The sequence below is a fragment of the Sinocyclocheilus grahami genome, unplaced genomic scaffold, assembly GCF_001515645.1.
Source record: "Sinocyclocheilus grahami isolate Dianchi unplaced genomic scaffold, SAMN03320097.WGS_v1.1 scaffold463.1, whole genome shotgun sequence".
Taxonomy (NCBI): Eukaryota; Metazoa; Chordata; class Actinopteri; order Cypriniformes; family Cyprinidae; genus Sinocyclocheilus; species Sinocyclocheilus grahami.
In genome coordinates, this window is record NW_015505642.1 from 796,354 (window position 1) to 798,972 (window position 2,619).

Genomic DNA, 2,619 nt, shown 5'->3' on the forward strand with positions numbered 1-2,619 from the left:
ACTTTCTCGGTCCAGATTTAATAATAACTGACACTTTAAATCAACATTTAAATTTCAACTTTTACTGAATGTAGTCTTTAATAATGTCTGAAAATATATCAATGAATAACCTGATACAAGTAACGTGCTTTATGTCTTAAGTTCTTATGCTGCAGCAAACGGTTTATATGTATTTATATATAGGGCTATACAACCATCTAGAGGCTACACCCTGATATTGCAGAAGATAAATGGTGCATAATTTAGAGGTTAATATTTAGTCAAATCCACTTAAAAATATTATTGAGCTAAAATCACAAAAGCACAAATATATATTCATTCTTATATAATGCTGTCTTCATTCATTTGTATGTTCATCTATAAGCATTTTCTGTAGTGGCCCCCAGACTTTGGAAGGATTTGCCCATTTTGATTACACTGGCTTCATCTTTGTCTGTTTTTAAATCTAAGTTAAAAACTTTTCTGTTTGATAAAGCATTTAAAACTTTCCCATTGTACAGTAGCTTACTGTTTTTATTATGCTGAAGCACTTTCTTTTATACTCTTTCTTTTATACTCTACTGCAATTTTAATTCTTATTGTTTTTATTTTGTTGTGTGTGATTTTATTTGTTGTAAAGCACATTGGTCAACGTGGGTTGTTTTTAATTGTGCTATATAAATAAATTGTCATTGTCATTGTCAAATGTTTCCATATTCGCAATATTTGAAGCTAAACTATTATTAGGTAAACTAGGCTTTACTTCACACGCGTTCCAATATCAATGGAAAAAAATCATAATGAGCAAAAATGTGTCACATTGACACAAATGTGTCACACTGAACGGAACGGTGAATGGCTGCTCTAAAAAATTGTCCTGTAAATTAACAGTAAAATATTGGCAGCTGCACTTTTACAGCATGTTACTGTAAAAATACCACTAAATTAAAACTCAAGTTCACTCATTTCATTTGCAGAAACCAACTGCACTTAAATTGGCCAACTCCCATTTGTTTATCAACTAATATGTCTAATGTTTAAGAGCATATTAGTACTGAGAACGTAATTTACTTAAGTCCACAAAGAAAAACTTACTGAATTAAGCAAAATCATCAAAAACATCAGGGGCTGCATGTACAAAACCTCTCAGATATAGTCTTAAGCATTGACTTAAGTGTCAAAAATTCTTAGTTACAAGTAGGACTTTTCTAAGAGTAGGACACTTTTATAAAGAAGCTAAAAGCAACTTTTAGTAAAGTCTAAGACTGATTCTTAAGTGTTGACTGCGGTGACACTTAAGTGTTGCAAACTAAGGACTACAATGATGTCAACCCAAAATGGCTGCCCTCGACCTCTGAAACAGCCAATAGTGAGCCTGCTCGTGAAGTTACAGCAGCACAACACTGATCATTTAATGTAACTACAATAAAACATTTAATTAAAACACATATTTTAATATTTAAATGTATTTTTTTAATGCTTTGCATTGTGCAAAATAGACACATTGTTACTGATTGTGATTGTTACACTTTGAAATTGTTTTCTATTGGTATGTCTCCTCGTTTACAGTTGGAGATCAGTGAATCAGTGATCAGTGATGAGATCAGTCAATCAGGCCACTAGATGATGATTACACCACATTCAATAATTAACCAAAACCATTTAATAACAATTTTTCTTTACAAACACAGTCATAGCAGCCAGAGAAAAACTAATGTTAAAGAGGCAAGGGCCAAGAGCCCAACTAAAGCAAACCCTGATTGCAATAATGGTGAGGTCAAAGAAAACATTTTCACTAAAACATCTAAACCTCTGTTAATTCTCAATTCTGTTAGTTCTCAAATAATTTTTGTAGATACACGACAGAAATAAAGTCACACTGTAATAAGTGAAGCTGGTAATGCTGTTTGTGGAGTTGTTTATCATCCTCTGCTGATTTATTTCAGTTGCTTTCATCTAAGGCTGTGGCTGTGTGTCAGTTAGTTTTGTTCCTTGTTCTTTCCTTCAGTGAATCTGCTTGTTAACAGCAGGTGTTCATCAGAGTCTGAATTCACTCATTTGTTTTCAATCACTCTGTCAGGTGGACTATATGCGTAAACTAATGTAGGGACTAGTGAATGAGGGTGTAGGGTGTGATTTCAGACACAGTCTCTGAGTGTTGACTCTGAACGCTGTTAATTCACAGTATATGCAGAAGGCTACTTTATTCAGGTAGGCCAGGACTTCAAATAACTTCATGACCACAGACGTGAGAGCAAAAGGTCATTAAGTCCAGTGATTTTGTTTTTTTGAGGGCCGGAATGATGGTGGAGGGTTTGAAGCAGAGACTGGGCTTTTCAAACCGACAGTAAAACACATTCAGATCGTCAGCCAGTTGTTGATCCTCCACAGAATGTGGGGGTGGTGTCTTGTACTTACTGATGTTCATCAGAGCAGTCCATACTGATGCCGGGTCGTTGGCTGAAAACGTTTTTTTTCAGCTTTTCAGAGTAGTTTTTTTTTTGCCACTCTGATCTCTTTTGTTAGTCTGTTCCTGGCCTGTTTATACAAGATTTTATCCTCACTTGTGTAAACATCCTCCTTGGCATGATGAAGCTGTTTGAGTTTCCCAGTAAACCACGGTTTATCATTATTCAGTGA